Here is a 19,544-nt window from a genome sequence, read left to right on the forward strand (position 1 = left end):
TAAGACAGACAAATAAAAACACTTGAATTTAATGTTACTGAAAAGTGACAGAAAAAAAGTGTTGCTGATGCATCTAGAGAGTATGCACTGACAGCAATGTGCAAAAACTCTGCTTTGGAGCAAGAGCAATCACACTTCAATATATACTGAATTTCGTTTTTTTAACGGACTGTAAAGAAGGACAACAACTGGTGCATACTGTGATAATCGGTTCTTAGTTTTGGCTTCCAGTGGAGTCTTCGGAGTGATTATATGGCAAACTATTGCATTGTTTGTTTGGTTTTTTTTTTATTATTTATAATGCGCAATTATAGCCAAGGGTATCAGGGCGCAGCAATTACAAGAATATGCAAAGCTTAGTTACATGCATATAAGGTACACATTCACAGTAGGGGGTATATACAAAACATAATAGAGAGAGCAAACAATGTAAACAGTAACAACAAAGTTACAAGGGTGGGCACACAGGTTACAAAGGTGTGCAGATAGCATGAAGGAAGCCATAACATTTAGCTATCTTGGTGGTCGTTCAGTTTCAACCATGAGGTTACCTTGGAGCGGAAATTCAAGTAAGGCATGTCTACTCTCAGGTTGGGAGGCAAGGAGTTCCATAGTTTGGCTGCTTTTACCGGGAAGCTGTTACCTCCTATAGTAGCAAGTTTGAAGTTTGGGATGGAAAGGCAGTCTTTGTATGCAGTTCTGATGGGTCTCGAGGAGGCTTGTCTATGGAATCTATTGATCAAGTAGATCGGGCGGCATTGTTAAGAGATGTATAGGTGAGTGATGGCATTTTTAGGAGTATTTTGTTTTTAGTCGAGAGCCAATTGTTCTGTTGGCTGAATCCTGAGATGTGTTCTCTTCTGGGGATGACTAGGGCTGCTCTCAGGGCATTGTTCTGGAGGGTTTGTAACTTGTTGGTGGTAGCCTTGGGAGTTCCCAGTTAAAGGGCGTTACAGTAGTCAAGGCGGGAAAGTATAATGGCTCTAGCGAGTGTGACGCAGCTAGTGTCTGAGAGAAATGGTTTGGTTGAGCGGATCAATTTGCACGTGTATGCCGATGATGATGCCAGGGAGCTCAGTTGTCTTTTGAAGGAAAGGTTGGAATCCAAGTAAAATCCCAGAGTTTTGACCTCCTGTCCAACTTTAATATTGTTCCCATCTATCATGAAGGAGTTGTAGGCCGGGCTAAGATTCTTTAAGCTAGACGTGGTACCCAGGATGATCAGCTCCGTTTTCTCATCATTCAGGCATACTCCATGAGTGGCCATCCATGCCTGGATGATGATGTACACCCTATGTACGGCTCCTACCCTCTATAATCTTTTTACCAAACCTCTCTTTGATAAACCGGACACACTTGGGATCACATACACAAACTACGCTGACGATACCCAAGTACTCCTCCCGCTCAAAGGACTCTACATCAGGACGCAGCCACCGTCCAGAATATATACGCCATCATCCGAGCATGGATGGCCACGAACGGCCTATGTCTTAACGGAGATAAGACCGAAATTCTCATCCTTGGTCAAAAATCCACTCTCACGAACCTCGACCCACTTTACACCAACTTCTGCATAGACAATTGTGTCATCCCAGTTCTACCTTCTGTTAAAACACTACGGGTCCACATTGACGCCTCACTCGCCATGGACAAACAAGTCAACTCCATTGTTTCTGCCTCCGCCCTGAGCACTAAGCTCATTAATGCCATCAAACCTTTCCTAACCAAAGATAATTGCCTTTCTATTGCCAGAGCCACCATTGGAGCCAAACTAGATTATTGTAATGCGCTATTGGCTGGCACCTCCAACTCCAATCTCAATAAACTCCAAACAACACAGAATAATGCACTAAGAGCAGCTCTCAATATACCAAAAAGGGACCACATCGCGCAAGCCAGAAAGGCAGCACACTGGCTACCTGTCAAAGAGCGCATTACATTCAAAATACTTACCACCGCACACAAATGTATCAACCTGTCTGCACCCTCATACCTGTCTGATACGCTAGCCATATCTCACTCCACCAGACCAACTAGGCAATGCCACACCAACCAATTTAGGGTCCCACGCATCAAACGAGCTAGAGCAGGTGGAATAAGTTTCCCTTACATTGCCCCTAAGCTATGGAAGGCGCTATCTAGCACGCTCAAAGCAGAAACCTCTCTCACTGCCTTCCGAAAAAAGCTGAAAACCACCTTGTTTAACTAATTCCTCTTCCTTCGTGTCGTTTACTCTCCTCCTCCTCTCCTCTCTTCTCCTCCTCTCCTCTCCTGTAGCTACTACTCTTCTCTTGCAACTAAGTAATGACTTCACTGTATGTACAACAAGTCATTTTCATATCTGTAACAAGCGCCACGATGCCCTTTGGGCTGCCTGTGCGCTAAACAAATGCGAATAAATAAACAAACAAATAAATAAATAAATAAATACAATTTTGCAAGGCCAAATCCTTTTCATAATCTCCTGAAAGCAGAAGGAGGATCTGGGTATCATCTGCGTAGTTTTTGTAGGTGATACCGAGATGATCCAGATCGTCGAAAAGGGGCTTGGTAAATATGTTGTAAAGTGTCGGGGAGACACAGGAGCCCTGTGGGACACCGCAGGTAATGGGTATCGGGTCTGTTGCAGCAGTGGGAGAGAAGACCCTCATCGTTCTTCCGTTAAGAAAAGAGGTGATCCATGTGATGGCCTCGGGGGAGAAGTGTGCTGCTGTGTGGAGGTGTGAGCATAGGACAGAATGGTCGACCAAGTCGAAGACTGCAGATAGGTCGAGGAGGAGGAGTAGGGCAACTTGCCCTTTGTCCCTGAGTGTATCAATTTGAGCTTTCAAATCAATAAGTGCGGTTTCAGTCCCATGTTGTGGGCGGAACCCTGATTGTCTGGATCCTAAGAGGTGGTGTTCTTCCAAGTTCTTCTGTATTTGTACATAGGCGACCTTGTCTAAGATTTTTAGTAAGAAAGGAACGGTCATTATGGGTCGGTAATTTGTGGGTATGGGACTGTAGATGTAGTCGGGGTTAAGCACTAAAAAAGATTATTTTTTTGTTTGCTTTCCTAGACTTTCCCTGTTTGTGTTTTTGTTGTACAGGTTTGTCTCTCCTGTAGTTTGTGCATTTTCTTCTTCGTATTTGTTTTATTTAAGTCAAAGATAATATACAGCATGATGGAAAATACAATGGCCCTCATTACGACCCTGGCGGATTTCGCGGTGCAAAATGCACCGCGGAGCATGGCGGAAAGCCGCCGATAGCGCCATGGGGGTTGGCGGATTTACCACCCCATGCCGACCTTGGCGGAGCGGTAAATCCCCAATCCCCATTTTACCCTTCCCCATTCCCATTCTTGCCCCATAGGGTATAATGGGAGTGGGGAAGGAGTTAATTACGCCGCCGTAAAGTACGGCGGCGTAATTAACAACGAGGTCCCTTAGCGCCATGGTTTTCTCCGCCCGGTAAAACCAGGCGGAGAAAACCTCCATGGCGCTAAGGGAACTCGTAGTACGGCGGACGGGTCCGCCGCGATTACCGCTGGCGGTATCCCACTCCGCCAGGGTCGTAATGAGGGCCAATGTGTTAGGAGTACAGATCACCCAGGTTACTTTCTCTTTCTAACGGAAAACCATACATTGATGAACACGAAAAGATAGACGAAAAGAGTAGTAAGCAATTATATTAAAGAACAATGCCCTACCCACTCTCACAAAGTCCTAAAATACCTTAAATAACGTCTTTTTTCTCTCAATATCCTTTTACATACAGTTAACATGCAGTGGTGAACTTCTAGGCATCTTTAAACCGAGATTTAACATTATCACCCTCCGTGGGGGGGTGAGTAAACTATGGTGTGCTGAGTGATACCCTATGACAGCTTGCCAGCATCGAAGGAACCCCGGTGGTGGCCCTTAAACTGCTCTGTGTAATGCATCTTCGTTCCTAAAAACAAGGAAAAGGGTGTTTTTTGAAGTGTAAAACAGAGGTTTGCCTCTGTGAAATCGTGATAAAGGGTTTTGTTTTTTTGCATATTTCTTTTAAGTATTGTGATTTGTTACTGGGCTGGGACAGAGACGTGTGAGATGGATGGTGCTGATTGCCCCTTTCCATGACAAGTCACAGCTCACTGGGAAGGGGCCATTTTAGCACCCCAAAGCCCCTCAGTCTGTGTATAAGCCACAGTAAATGCACCACATAAGCAATATTTTTTTATAGCTAGTCTGCGATGCGTCTACATTGACATGAAAACAGTTAGGTAATAATGCATACACACTTGCACATTTTATTTAGAAAATGCTTGTGTGAACATTCTGTGATGTGAAGACAAGTAGGGTAATACACAGATATCTGGTCGCCTTGTGCCGGTTCGAAAACTTCATGCATCAGGGTGTTGTCAGTGTTTTACAGACTCCTTGATTACGGGAATAAGGATGGTTTAAAATTAACGTTGAAAACAAGGAAAGAGGATGTTTCCACCAAATGCCTCAGTTTCTGAATCCACAGCAAAGGTTTTTCCCACCGAGCCGGTATTACTAACAGACTATGATTGTTAGGGTAGCGACAATTTTCCATTCCCCATTTGACAAATGGTGATTCCGAATGAGAAAACCGATAATTTATTTTATGGCACTAAGACCTTCCAATAGCTTACGTTTAAGGAGTAGGAAGACGAGATAGGTGGAGCATGCCCCCTTTAACCACAATTTCTCCAACTTAGGTCTGAGGCATTTTGGTACATCACATGCAAATTTGTTGGGGTTAGAAGCGAGTTGTGGATAATCGTAATCAAAGCTTCTCTGTAGTGCAAGTATTTGTTAAATATTTACACATTGCTCTTACACATTGCTTGGGGGTAACCGTCATCCACGATTTGATTGCCCTTTGAAAATGTCCTAATTTTGTGTACTTTTCAGCCTACCTGATGAGCTTGTAGAGTATTATCATTAAGTGTTTAGCACCAGGGTGGGAGTGCGAGAGATTCTCCAAGTTGGTTAGGACCCTACATGAAGCCTTTTTGAAATATCCAATGCCTACTTTGAACATATACCAAAATCATTATATCATTTTTTAAAAGACTTGATTTTTCAATTTTCTGGCCATTAACCCTGTTATTCTGTTGGTGTACATGTTTTAGGATCTGTACTTCTTTTAGAGAAGCAATGCTCCAGCTAAAAAAGTCTTACGAACTGCATGGTCCTTCACTGCCAAAAGCTATGGCACTAAATGATGCAGAGTTGCATCAAAGCATACCTACAAATCTTGAAAGAGTAAGCCACCACTTGCGTGGCTTTTGTCAGTTTCCTTGAGATACACAGTTTCTTCCCATCCATAGAGAACATAATGCTGTTTAAGTACACTGTGAGAAAAGAAACCTGGGCACTCCCTGAAAAATATTTTTATTTTGTCTACTTGTTTTCTTCTGTGAAATTGTTGCCAATTGACTGCCCTTTCACAATTGTCTACATTCTATGTGTTTTCTTTTACATGGGGAGGTTAGTTTGTTGATTGCAGTTTATTGTCTAATTAAAAGTCAATACATAAAAAGCTGGTGACTTACAAAGGTACCATTATCCCAAGGGGGCGAGTGCTACAATTAAACAGTAATACTGTAGAAACATGCAAAATTCAAATTTTTTAATTTTTTTTTTATTGATTAAGTTGAATTAACATTTCAATATACATAGAAACGAAACAAAATATCATTTAAAATGTAAACATACAAAAGGTTTATACCAGTACATAAAAATTCTTAACATGCATAAGAACCAATAAGAACAATGTTGCAACAAAATTAAAACAAAACAAATGCTACCACATCACATATAATCCCTTTAGGAAATAATTAGGACTGATACAGTTTGACTTTTTACTTGGATAAAAAAACTAAAAACTAAAATGTGCTACAAAATTCAATTATTCCTTGCCACTGAAGGGAACTTTGGGGTCAGTTAGTGAAGATGGGGAAACGGGTGGGGAAAGCTCCCTCTTTGGCCCATAGTTGAAGTTAAGACAAACTTTAAACAGATCCACCATTGGGCTGGCTTTGATTGTGTTGGGCAGCGGGTTCCAATGGTGCAGGTTGAGCCGCAAGAAAGAGAGGAAGTGAGTGGAGGTACAGAGGGGCATTGGGTAGTAAACTTGAGTGCAGAGCTGGAGCAGAGGCAATGAGATGCGGAATAGACATTGATACTGTCTGTCTGGTATAGAGGAGCAAGAACATTGATAGATTTGTAGAGTAGTAGAAGGAACCTGAAAAGAGAATGGTTGTGCATGGAGAGCCAACAGGTACGGTGCTTTTGGTAGATAGTGAAGTAGAGGAGGATCTTGGTAGATTGTAGAGTGTGGGTAGCAACATTGAGTACTTTGTCAAGAGGGAGTAAGGAGCAAAGAGGAAGGCCAATAAGTAGGCATAAGAAGTACTTCAGTTTGGTAAACACCAGGGTGCAGATTCAGGTTTTCGTAGAGGGGTAAGACATGGTCTGAATTTTGAGTAGGTTAATACGAGCAGCATACGTGGTGGTAGTGATGAATTGTTGTAGTCAGAGGCGCAATAAAAAAAGAGAACCCCAAGGTTGCGAGCCTTGGGAGAGGGAGCAAGATGTTTGGGAGCGAAGAAGATGGAAGAGGAGAGGTTAGGAAATGGCGTTGGAAGCAGAGAGAAAGATGACTTTAGTTTTTGAAGATTTCAGCATGAGGAGAGCCATCTAGTGACAGATTGCAGTGAGACAGTTGATGATCTTTTCCTAGATGGCTGGAATGAAGGCGAGAATTGTGAAAAATGTGAGTGTAAGTGTAATGAGTACTTCCAATGACTTCAAGGAAACTTGGTATGGATTAGGCTTACTTTATTTTAAGTGCAAGTTCTGAGCAGCAACCTACCAGATCAGCACCCTCCAACTGACTCTCATGGAACCTGGAGTAGCCTCCCACTCTAGACTTCCACCAACACTCCAGGTTCCATGAGTGACCCTCTTCACAGCACATAGTAGACTAACACCAGAACTCCTAATGCTGATTGTATAATGCCACAATGCTTAATGTTGTTAAGGAACTATATACAGTGCTAAACATACAGAACTAGAACAGTAGTAACAGATACATGAATGGTGATGAGTGAGAACAAGAGAAAATATGCTAAGAGGAAACTTTAAATGTCTTGGATCCAGCTTTGTGGGAAGTTTTTGTATTTAAATGTTGACTGATCTATTTTTAGGAGGTGCATTTCCTGTAGACAGAAAAAGTCTGAATGCTACCTAAATTGACAGGATCTCAACCTTTTAACCTAGAAATTGCAATATGTTAAGTGTCAGCAATTTAACAATGATGCAATAATTCAGGCAGCCCAATTAGGTATCTATTACGTCTCAACACCCACAAGGTCCCATCTGTGTCCACTTCCTTTTTTATTGTATAGGAAGTAACCGTGGATTGGTGCATATCTGTGCCTGTGATGAGGCAAAAACAGTTCACCAGAATTCAACCACCACCAGCACCCGTTTCCTACCTAAGAATAGAACAAGAATCCTTAATATTAATGTAGACTGACCAAAGACCATGAGTCCTCAGATCTTGACAGTGGGCTCCCCACCCGTACTCTGATGAGTCTGACATTATCAACATCTGATGATGAGCTTGAAAGGGAAATCTGATCAACAGGTACTCTGGATTGTTCTACCATATTAGGGAATCCTGAATGTAACTGAGGATTGGAATTTTCATATTCCAATAGCTGGTTCCAGTTGCTGGCAAGATACCACTGAATGATCCTCATTCAAAGCCTTGCGTAGGGGGCTAGGTTGATGCAAGAAGCCATATGCCCCAAAAGTCCTTTTATCCACCATTCCTAAATAACGATGTGCATTGAACACTGAAATCACCTGCTGAATTGCTGACACCCTTTCTGATGGTGGGAAGGTCTTTTCTAGAGTAGTATCCAGTACTGCTCTCAGTAACTGAATCCTTTGAGAAGGAATACGTTTTGACTTTCCCACGTTTACTAAAAAGCCTAAATCGTAAAGCGTGTCGCATGTCAGTTGCATTTTCTGTAACAATTCCTCTGGAGATAGTGCTTTTAAAAGCCAATCGTCCAGGTATGAATAAAGATGCATCTTCTTTAACCAAAGGTGAGCTGCAACAGCTCCCATGAATTTGGTGAAGACCCTGGGGACTGAATTGAGCACGAATGGTAGGCAAGTGTTCTGGTAATGTAACTTCCCCATGGTAAACCTCAGATACTGCCGGTGTTCCTTGAATATGGGAATATGAAAGTGCGCATCTTGAAAGTCTATGGATGCCATCCAGTCGTCATGCTGGAGAGCCGTGAGACTCTGAGGCACAGTGACCATGTGGAAAGTCTCCACCAGCAGAAATTGTTTCAGAACAGAAAGCTCTAGAATTGGATGAATTGCACTTGTCTTTTTTGGAATTATAAAATAATGGGAGTTGGGTGCCGGGGATCAAGGACGCTATCGCGAACCCAGAGAGGTTCCAAGCTTGGTATGAAGCGGTTTTGGAAAGGGTCGGACAATTGTAGAGAGATGGCCGCTTCATTACAATGCAGGAGTTGGAAGAGGCATTGGGACTGGGCTTGCTCTCTGTCTTCTCATACCTACAGTTGAAGGGGGGGGATGATGAGGGATGCCTGGAAAGAGAAATTACAGAGGAAGCTTACACCCTTCGAGAAGATCTTAGACACCGGATTTGGTTCCAAGGGATTAATTGATGCTTTATACAGGGCCCTACTGGAGACGAGAAGGGGACCCTCAGACAGGCTGAGACAGCGCTGGGAGGGAGATTTGTGAGTGGAGCTTCCCCCCCCCCGGACACCGCAGAGGATGTGCAGGGGGGCCTCCCAGGCATCAATTTTCTGCCAGTACAAACTGCATGCTATTAAATTGCTGCATAGGTGGCAGTATGACCCGGTTAGGTTTTCCAAGATGTTCCAAAGTGTGAGCCCCATGTGCTGGCATGGGTGTGGATCGAGAGCCGACTTCTGGCATATGGGGTGGGGATGCGAGATGATCCAGTCCTATACGGTTCAGGGCCTTAGTTGGATTAGGGACCTGGAGGGGATCAGGAGGGCGAAAACACTGATGCTGATACTATTTGGCTGGCAAGAGCAGGAAGGAGAATACATAAGGTTGCTGCAAATGATCCACAGCTTGCTCTTCGCTGGGAGGGCGTATTTGGCAGCACACTGGAAAAGAGAGCTCCCCCCTAGAAAGAAAGAAGGGGTCATCATGGCCCGGAACTTATACTGGCAGAATGTTTAACAGCAGCCATTCACGGTGACGCTGGGTCTGTTGAAATGGAATGGTCGGATTTCTGTGAAAAATACATCCAATGGGACTGGGAATATCTGCCTTATATGTTGGTGAAGGGGAACCATGAAGTCTTGACTTTCCCAATATCGAGGTTAACATACACAAACTGGAGGAGGGCGTGGTCTGGGCCCATGTAGTCCAGACATGTCTTGCTGCAGCTCCTGCAGAGATCCTGTGAGCAGATCCTGATACTGCAGACCAAGACGATTGTGTGCAGTCCTGAAGGACGGGACGGGTGCAGGGTACCCGAGACAACAAACTGGTGAAATTTGAAAGAGGAACATTTCCCAGAGAGCCTGCACTGCTGATGGAGATTGGAGGAAAAGGACAAGCTAAAATGGAGGGTTGTGTGCACATTGGTGCGGCATAGCTGATATGGATGCTGGCGGCGGACTTGCTGTGAGTGTGAGGATACCACTGAGTCGCCCGGGGGAGAGAAATCGATGAGCCAACAGCTGTGCAGCCCCTGCAGTGCTGATCAAGTTTGGGAGGCAGAAACCGAACGTCTGATGGCCAAGGAACTGGCTACCCCAGAACACGGGTGAGTGACGCTGCAGAGTGGTGCCTGACAGTGGGGAGAATCGGGACGCAGAAGTGAGGGATAACAGGAGAGGACAGAGAAGGGAGGCAGCAGATAGCTGGTGGATGGCAAGCATGAAAATGGAACCCTGGGGAGATAGCTGACGCAATAAGCATGGCTTAAAGAGCTGCTGGCAGATTGAGAGCGGAGAGCACGACCAGTGCTACTGCTGCTCTCGACAAAGCAGCAAAAGTTGATATGAGAGTAGGTCTGCTGCCAAGAAATCAAGGGTGGTTAGGATAGGACTGTTGCGCTGACATTGAATTGAGGCAGCAGGGCTACTGCACCAGCGGCACACTGCAATAGGCACCCTGCAGTAGGCACCCACCGCAGACACCATTGAGAGGAGGGGGGACGCATGGAGAAGGGGGTGCTAAGCTTGCTGGAAGCACACTTGAGACAAGGCCCCCTATGGGAGTCCCATATGTAGAACTTGGCACTAAAAGCATAGTGAATTGAAAGATGGACTATAAGGCGGAGGCATACCATAGACGTTTGTCCCGTAATTGAAACTTGCAGATAAGCAGTTAAAGAGGGGAACCATAGGGAGATCTGAGTCGCGAAATATATAGCTGTGGGCGAGGCATAAGGAGAGTGAATAGCAGCAAAATGGTGTGACTAAGGCAGCAATGCCCCCCCAAAAGAACAAACAGAAGGGGTCGATTATGGACTCCTTCATGATGCAGGTGAAGGCCAGGGAAGATAAGCCTACGACGGGGGTGACAGCCAAAGAAGAGGGGGAACCACGAGAAGACCCACATGAGTCAAAGATACTAGCTGCAAAACTGGACCTGAAAACTTTCTTGGAGGGTAAAATCGAGGCAGTGGGCATAGACGTACAACTCCTCCGCCAGGATGTCCGTTCGTTGGCAGAAAGGGTGACTCCCACAGATTCAACACTGAAGGAATTAGCCCATGTGGTGGAGGATCACACAGTGAAACTACAGAAACTGGAAATTAAAAATGCCTCACTTGAAGCCAGGATTGAGGAAGCAAAGGGAGGTCCAGAAGAAACAAAGTTAGGCTACTGGGGCTGCCGTAGGGAATCGAGGGCCGAGACCCGAAAGACTATGTCAAAACATTATTGCTGCAAGAAATTGGACCTGAAAAGCTGTCACAGGGCTTTGCAGTGTAGAGGGCACATAGGTCCCTACAAAGGAAACCTCCATCAGGCTCGCACCCTTGGCCGGTAATATCGAGAATATTAGACTTCAGGGATCGAGAAGTAGTGCTCTGCTATTCCAGAGAATGTGGAACCATAAAGAGAGGAGACGCAACAGTTACCATGTATCCAGATTATACACCTTTGGTGCAGCAAAAACGGAATTCCTTTATCCCTGTAAAGGCGCAACTCAGGAGGCTGGGTGTCAAATATATGCTGATGTTTCCGGCGAGGCTGAAGATCCTCTATGGGGGAAAGATACACTTTCTTGAAACCCCATCTGCGTTAAACACGTGGCTAGACCACATCAATCTGAGAGATAAAAGAGAGAAGGGCCTTCCAGGCGAAATGGACGACCCTAATAAATGAAAGGCGGATGCTGGCAAGGACACCCCGGGCGGCATAATGAACTTGATAGATGGGCTGACTACAGGATTGGATCAGCCGCTGGAAGGTGCTGCGATGTGGCAACGGCTGAAACTGCAGGTTAATGCTATATAATTGACACAAGTCTGCAGTTGTGAATGTGTTTTTGTTGCAGGGGAGGACAATGAAACCACTAGATGGTGTTAAGACAACCATAAAACAGGTGTTTGGTTAGGCCAGCTGGTTCTGGCTTAGAACCCGGTACCCCATGACTGGGTGTAACCCAGGAGGTTACGGGTCTGCTCGAACGGGACATCCCTGTTGGGCATTGTTTCCCTTTTACTTTTGAGAGGTTGTTTTGGTTTTGGTTTGTTTTGGGTGGTGTTGGTTCTGAGCTCAAGATAATTAGAGACTGGGGTGTGCATGGCGTGGCGATATCAGGAGATTGTAGAGGATTTACAAATTGTAGGGTACTGGAATGTATGCGCAGTACAGAGTGGTCCACGCCTAAACTGAGGACAGGGGAAGCGGGCCCGTCGGGAGGAGGGGAGGCAGCTATCAGAAGTTACCATGCCCAGATTCAATATTTTATCATGGAATGTTAGGGGACTAGGGACGTATATAAAAAGGAATAGGTTGCGGTCCTATCTCAGGCGGAAGCAGATATCTGTGGCCCTATTACAGGAGGCACATCTACTTCCTGTGGGTCAAGAACTACTATTGTCCAGGGGGGTCGCGCAGGATATGGATCCACATATTCCCAGTACGCAAGAGGGGTCCTAATATGGGTAGACTCATCAGTACTGTTGCGTGTGTTGGAAGTAACACTAGACAGTAGGGGAAGTATGTCATACTGCATGGTTATATATGACAAAAAGAAGTCTGTATAGTGAACTCGTATTTCGAAGGGATTGTGTCCTCCGACGTATTCCTCATCTTAGATATATCTCCTTCCAGCTCTGCTGGCCTTGGAAAATTTTTTCTCTCTAGAGGGCGCTGCGCATCGACGTCCTCCGAGTCGATGTCCCTCGACAGCCGCCGTATCGACGTCGACGTCATCCTGCCTATAAAGGCCGCGCGCAGCGTCCGTTGCTCAGTTCCGTTTTTCCGCGCTTACTCAGTGCCTCGGAATACCGTTGCTCAGTTCTTGTCAGATTAATCCATATTTACCTCGAGTTATTCGATCCGTACTCGATGGCTTCCTGGTCGGAACCGACAACTCCTCGATCCGGCTTCAAAAAATGCTGAGATTGTGGGAAAAAGATGTCGCTGACTGACCCTCACAGAGTTTCTCTGTGGTGCTTGGGAGCTGAACACCATTGTTCGGAATGCGAGGACTGTATGTCCATGACAGCTAAGGCCCTGAAGGAGCGTAGGGGGAAGCTGGAGAAAGGTAAGACTTTTAAAGCTTCTTCTTCGTCGACGAAGTCGAGACACTCGTCTCCTCGTCACCATTCGCGCTCCAGGTCTCGGAGTGGGTCCCATCACTCCTCGAGATCGAAGCACTCGAAGAGGAGACGTCGAAGATCCCCTTCTCCGTCTGCCTCTTCCTCTGTTTCGCCAAAAAGAATCCCTTGCCCCACGAAACATAGTTCCCGGGCTGAATGGGAGGAATTCCGCAAAAATATGATGAGCGTCTTCGAGAAAGCGGCCTTGGCCCCCTCGAAGACTGCCGAGAGTGATGCTCTGGTCGAAAGACCCGAAGGTCAAAAACGCCGCAAGTCGCAGTGCCCGGCGAAGGAAACCTCTCGAGCGCGTCTCTAACCCTCGAGTAGGACTATGACCTCCAAACCTTCCTCGAAGGTTCCGTCGACGCCGTCGACGAGGGTTCCGTCGACGCCGAGGTCAGTGTCTTCGACGCCGTTGTCGAAGGGACCTTCGACACACGGGTCTGTCGACTCGACGCCAGCTTCGACACCGGCGTCGACGCCAAGAAAATTCACGGTTACGACACACCCAGTGACTATCCCCAGGTCCTCGACGTCGATGGCTTTGAGATTGTCGAGTAGAATTCCAATTCTGTCGAGGTCTTAGAGGCCTCCGCCTTTGTTTTCGACGCCACGCTCGAAGCCTTCGACGTCGGCGTCGACGACATCGACGTTTTCGAGGCCGATAATGACAAGTTCGGCACCCTCTGCCTTGGAAATGGGATTTACTCCCTTTATGAGTTCAGAACAATTGAGAACTATGTCCTTAATTTTGGAAGAGGGAGAATTGTCTGAACAGGAAGACACATTTGAGTTGCAGGGACCTGTAACCCCAATTAAAGAGGAATTTTCCTCTGAAGAACGCAGGTTAAAGGATCTTCATGATTCCTTACATGAGGCAAGTGGGTTAGACACTTCCCCTGAGGTGGAGTTTGCTAGGCCAGACCCGGGGGAGCATGCTGAACACCCTATAGAGCCTTAATGGCCAGGATCACAGAGTTCATGGGGTGGTCTGCACCTTCACAATCTTTCCAACAAGATGACCTCACGGATATTCTTGACAAAGGCCCACAGGAGGATCCTGTGGTGCCTTTTCATAAAGCTCTTCAGAGGAAGATCATGACAAACTGGGAAACCCCAGATGTCGTACCAGCAGTAAATAAAAAACTGTCTACAAAGTACAGGGTATCTTCTACAGACCCGGAGTTTTTGTCTAAACACCCATCCCCAGAAAGTCTGGTGGTACAGGCAGCATCCTCTACCAATGTCAAGACGGCTTATCCTACCGTCCCACAGGACAGGGACGATAAAAAATGTGATGCTATGTCAAAGAAAGTCTTTTCAGCATGTAGCATGGCGTTAAAATCTGTTAATGCTACCTGCACCCTTGCTAGGTTCAGCCATACACTTTGGGAGTGTGCTTCTACAGCGGCTGACTGCATCCCGGAGGGAGAAGAAAGGGATGCGTTCCTGAATATTATACAGGACGGTAAAGACGCTATGTGCGAATCCCTCCAGACGGGCATTGATTCGGCTGACAGTATCAGCAGAGCAATGGCGGCAAGTACATCAACCAGGAGATTCGCTTGGTTGAGAAAGTCTGGTTTTGCCCCAGATGTGCAAGCCAGGCTCTTGAACATGCCATTCGATGGCTCTTCTTTGTTCGGGAAAAAGGCGGATGACAGTTTAGAGAAACTGTAAACTTCAAAAGCAGCAGCTAAATCCCTAGGAGCTGCAATCCGTCAGACTCCTTTTCGTCCCACAGGAACCTCTGTGAGGGGCAAGTCCTTTCGCTTCTACTCCGCATTCGGAAGAGGTAGAGGACGTCCGGTTCAAAGGGGACAAAGAAGAACTACCCGAGGTGGACGGGGTAGATATTCAAAAGCCGCAGCAACAGCAGGTGCCTCTTTACCATCGGCATCTGCATCAGCCGCCCCAAAACCACTCTGAGGACTTCCCTCACAGGACACCTGTAGGAGGCAGGTTGACTCAACATCTGGCGGTATGGCAGGCTATCACGTCAGATGCTTGGGCATTGGAAACAGTTGCCCAAGGTTACTACCTGCCTCTCCTACGTATACCTCAAAGTCATCCACCGGGGATCAGCTCTCAGAAAGCTCCAGATCCGCTCCTCTTGCAGGAAATTTTGGACCTGCTAGAGAAAGGTGCCATAGAACCGGTACCTGTAGCGGAGAGGAACAAGGGCTGGTACTCCCCTTACTTTCTCATTCCAAAGAAAGACGGAGGACTAAGACCCATCTTGGACTTACGAGAATTGAACAAATTCCTCAGAAAAGACAAATTCAAGATGGTCACTCTTTCTCAGATCCTCCAGGCCCTTCAGTTCCAGGACTGGTTGGTATCTCTGGACCTTCAGGACGCTTATTTCCATGTGCCTATCCATCTCAAACACAGGAAATACCTGAGGTTCGCAATTGGCAACTCTCACTATCAATTTCGAGTGCTGCCATTTGGGCTGACCTCCGCCCCGAGGGTCTTCACCAAGTTAATGTCGGTAGTGGCTGCAAGTCTAAGGAGGGAAGGGATTCACGTCTACCCCTACCTGGACGATTGGTTGATCAGGGCTGTTTCTTCGGAACAAGCTCAGATCCAGCTAAATCACGTGTGCCACTTCCTTCACAGACTGGGCTTCTCCCTCAATTTAAAGAAGTCACAAATGATACCATCGCAGAGACTCCAGTTCATAGGAGCGATCCTGGACACTTCCCTGGGAAAAGCCTCGCCACCAGAGGTGAGGGCTCAAGATATTCTACAGATGGTTACCAAGTTCCAACATGCCCAACGTCTCCCAGCCTTCGACTTTTTGAGGTTGCTAGGCCTCATGGCATCCTGCATTTTCCTAGTGCCAGAGGCTCGCCTGAGAATGAGATCCCTCCAGTGGGCACTGAGGACTCAGTGGTCACAATTCTCAGGGAGAATGACAGATCTTCTTCAGGTTCCCGGCAGGGTGGCTCGAGACCTTCAGTGGTGGGCCTGTCAGGAGAACATTCTGAAAGGAGAACAGTTTTGGCAACCCTGGCCGGAGATAACAGTAGTCACGGATGCCTCACTCACGGGATGGGGAGCCCACGCCAACGACTTGACCATCAGCGGTCGTTGGTCTCCATCGGAGTCCAGACTACATATCAACCTGTTAGAGCTGAGAGCCATCAGACTTGCGCTGAAGGCGTTCCTGCCAGCTGTACAAGGGAAGAACGTCCTGATAATGACGGACAACACGGTGGCCATGCATTACCTCAACAAAAGAGGAGGCGTAGGATCACTACCCCTGTGCAGAGAGGCGATGCAGCTCTGGTTTTGGGCAATCCAAGAAGGAATCTCTCTATCGGCAGTTCACCTAGCCGGAGAGAAGAACTTGACAGCGGACGCTCTGAGCAGGCAGAGCACAGTCTCCCACGAGTGGGAACTAGCTCAGGAAGTCCTTCAAGAGATCTTCGCCCTTTGGGGAACCTCTCAGGTAGATCTGTTCGCCACCAGCCTAAACAGGAAATGCGACCTGTTCTGCTCAAGGGAATTTCCCCCGAGAGGAGCTCTGGGAGACGCGTTCATAGTGGACTGGGAGTTTCCGCTTCTGTACGCGTTCCCACCGGTCCCTGTCATTCCTCAAATGATCAGGAGGTTGAGAAGATTCCGGAGAACCATGATCCTAATTGCCCCGGATTGGGCCAGGAGAACGTGGTACCCGGACCTTCTAGACTTGTCCATCTGCCCTCCAATTCGACTTCCACTCAGAGAGAACCTACTCTCACAGAAGGGAGGTCAGGTTCTCCATCCAGACATCAAAACCCTCAACCTTCACGCTTGGCTTCTGAAAGGCTGAGGTACAAGGATTGGGACCTCCCTGATGATGTTATGGAGGTGTTGCTTTCGGCAAGGAGGCCAGCAACAAAGTCTTTATACTGCTGCCGTTGGAACAGATTTTGCAGCTGGTGTAGAGAACAGAATATCGACCCTTTTTCATGTGGTACACCAATGGTTTTGTCCTTCCTACTATATTTGGCAAATTCAGGCCTTCAAGTTGGCACCATTAAGAGCTATCTCGCAGCGCTATCCATCTTTAAGCGCACTGCGGAAGAACCATCCTTTTTCAAATTAACCTTGGTTATACAGTTCTAAAGGGGTTAACCAATGTTTATCCCTCAAGACCATTCCAAGTTCCCCTATGGGATTTAAACTTAGTACTAACTTTCCTGATGGGCACACCTTTCCAACCGCTCCATTCTTGTTCGTTAAGATTCCTTACCCTTAAAACTGTTTTATTAATAGCACTTACATCTGCTAGAAGGGTGAGCGAATTACAAGCTCTTTCTTGTAAACCCCCTCACACAATATTTCACAAAGACAAAGTTGTCCTGCAAGTGAAGCCTAATTTCCTCCCAAAGGTGGTTTCTGAATTCCATATCACTCAGAAGATTACCCTACCATCTTTCTATCCTCCTCCTCACCCGGGGAAAGAGGAAGAGAGGTTACACAGGCTAGACCCTAGGAGGGCTTTAAGTTTTTACATCAGTAGACTAGCCAGGATAAGACAGGCAGACCAGCTGTTTGTAGGTTACGCAGGTCACAAGCTGGGGTTACCAATAACTAAGCAGACCATTTCCAGATGGATCATTCTAGCCATTCTGGAATGTTATAAACTGGCAGGGAAAGAGCCCCCTCAAAACTTTAGGGCTCATTCGACCAGAGGTATTGCAGCTTCATCGGCCCTCAAAAGAGGCGTGCCGGTTAAAGACATCTGTGCGGCCGCTACATGGTCGTCTGTCCATACCTTTACACGTTTTTACAATTTGGATTCCTCCTCCAGTCAAGAGACTAGGTTTGGAAGGGCTGTACTGCATTCTATTCATCAATAGAAGACAGCGTGAAGTCAGTACTCCCTCCTCCAATAATAGAATACTGCTATGGGAGCCTATCTAAGATGAGGAATACGTCGGAGGACACAATCCCTTCGAAGAACAAGTTACTTCTTACCTTGTAACGTTCTTTCAACGGGATGTTCCTCCGACGTATTCCTCATCGACCCTCCCATCCATCCCCGCAGTTCTACTTCCCCTGTTGTTGCAGCTTACGCTCCTTCAGGGTGATTACTTTAGTCCAGAAAGTATTATTGTGGGCTACAAAACGGAACTGAGCAACGGACGCTGCGCGCGGCCTTTATAGGCAGGATGACGTCGACGTTGATACGGCGGCTGTCGAGGGACATCGACTCGGAGGACGTCGACGCGCAGCGCCCTCTAGAGAGAAAATATTTTCCGAGGCCAGCAGAGCTGGAAGGAGATATATCTAAGATGAGGAATACGTCGGAGGAACATCCCGTCGAAAGAACGTTACAAGGTAAGAAGTAACTTGTTCTTCTCAAACACTGGGATTCCGACGCATGTCAAGAAAGTAAGCAACAGGCTGGTTACAAAGAGAGGTTGGATGTTTTTGTGGGGAGGCAATTTTAATTGCATGCATGATACCCTGCTGGATAGATAATTTCCCCCTCGGGGAGGGCCATCCGGGACAATGGTGGCCTTGAAGGCAGTCCTGTTACACCTCGCACTAGTGGATGTATGACGGGAACTACACCCTGGAGTCCGGGGATATTCACCCTACTCACCCCCCCATGCTGTATATACACGACTCAACTATATATTGGTAGGGGCAGACAGTTTGAGGGAAAATATTGGTGCCGAATATGCAGGCCGTACAGCATCGTATCACTCCCCATTGTTGGTAATTTGGGAATCGGGAGGCCATAGACCTTTGGTACCGACTTGGAGATTACTGGAGCAGGCGTCGGAGGATAGGGTTTTCATCGATTTGCTGAGGGAAACTATAGATCATTACTTGGAGGTGAATTTAGGGAGTGTAAAATGTTGAGGAACAGTGTGGGAGGTGCTGAAGGTGGTGGTAAGGGGCGAGACAATCTCTAAGGCGAGGGCACACGCAGGCAATTGAGGAGGGAACTGGAGGCACTGGTGGAGGAGGTTATGAGATTAGAAACTCAGTCCAATGGAGATGGTGATTCGGAAAATGCACTTGGTGAGGTTTGCTTAAATTGTGATAGGGCCTGGGCAGTTTGTCAACATTTCTTTATGAGGTGGAGATGGAACTGACACACAAAGAGGGAGACAAATCTGGGAGAATGTTGGCCTGGCTGTGCAAGCCAGAGAACCCTAGGATAATGACAACGCTGCTCTGGGATGAGAGTGGGGCTCCATGGCGGTCACAAATGGTTTTTAACGACAATTTCAGAGAGTTTTATGTACGACTATATAGTCACGATCAGCCTGTGCCACAGGATGAGATAGAGAGGGTGCTTGAACAGATTAGCTTCCCGCATATGTCAGATGAGCAGGTTCAAGGAATTAGATCAGCCTATTTCAATTGAGGAGGTGAAAAGTGTGACTGAAACATTGGCTTCAGGTAAAGCCCCTGGGGGAGACGGATTGCTGTAGGAGTTCTATTGCATAAGTAAGTGCACATTCCGAGGTGCACAGACACACAATCACTGGCATGGACATGCCAGTAACAACGTGAAAACGATGCTGGAAATACGGCAGTAAATGGAATCTGGTGTGCAGAAACAGGCCACAAGCGCTCAAAATCAGCACAGGTCGACCCAATGGGCTGTGCCACAGCACAAAAGGACCACTCCCACACCCGACACCCCTTCCAACACCACA

General features: G+C 46.8%; 1 protein-coding gene across 1 annotated transcript in view; it reads right to left on the reverse strand.

Annotated features, from left to right (window-relative positions):
- RO60 (Ro60, Y RNA binding protein) overlaps window positions 1–19,544 on the reverse strand; it is an 820,045-nt gene that overhangs the window by 395,099 nt on the left and 405,402 nt on the right. The gene's annotated exons all lie outside the window — the stretch shown is intronic.

The sequence above is a fragment of the Ambystoma mexicanum genome, chromosome 1q (assembly GCF_040938575.1).
Source record: "Ambystoma mexicanum isolate Mex_15411 chromosome 1q, UKY_AmexF1_1, whole genome shotgun sequence".
Lineage (NCBI taxonomy): Eukaryota > Metazoa > Chordata > Amphibia > Caudata > Ambystomatidae > Ambystoma > Ambystoma mexicanum.